Source organism: Gekko japonicus, unplaced genomic scaffold (genome assembly GCF_001447785.1).
Source record: "Gekko japonicus isolate JY-2015 unplaced genomic scaffold, Gekko_japonicus_V1.1 scaffold1048, whole genome shotgun sequence".
NCBI classification, from domain to species: Eukaryota; Metazoa; Chordata; class Lepidosauria; order Squamata; family Gekkonidae; genus Gekko; species Gekko japonicus.
Genome location: NW_015166454.1, coordinates 515,156 through 515,651, shown reverse-complemented (window position 1 = coordinate 515,651; position 496 = coordinate 515,156).

Genomic DNA, 496 nt, shown 5'->3' with positions numbered 1-496 from the left:
GCCTGGCTTTGTTTTAAACTTTCTCTGCTGGGCTGCCATCTTTCCCGTTTTGTTTACAGTTTCTACCGCTTCCACACAACTCGGAAAACTCACCAGACAACTTTGCGATTCAGATAAGTCTCTCAAAACACTTTTGGTTTACTTCCTCCCCTCTCCCCCTTCGTGTTCATTAGCCACTCATTCGCATAAGAGGCGTCTCTCTTTGCAATCACTGTTTTCAACCACGGGGGGGGGGAATCGCTTTTCAAACTACTCCGTTTTATTCAGAACTCACATTCATTGTCAGTCAGTTTCTCAGACCACGCTCAGTTTTACACCATTCTGCTCAATCTCCGGCGCTTGTCCCGGTCAGTCCAGTCCCGAATGGACCGTCGGGGCGGAGGGGAGCCTCAATTCTCCGGTATTACGCCATCGAAGAGGCTACCCCTCAAAAGCCTGGGGGGTTGATTTTAATGGTTTTAAAATGTGGTTTTATTATGCATATTTTAAATTGTTA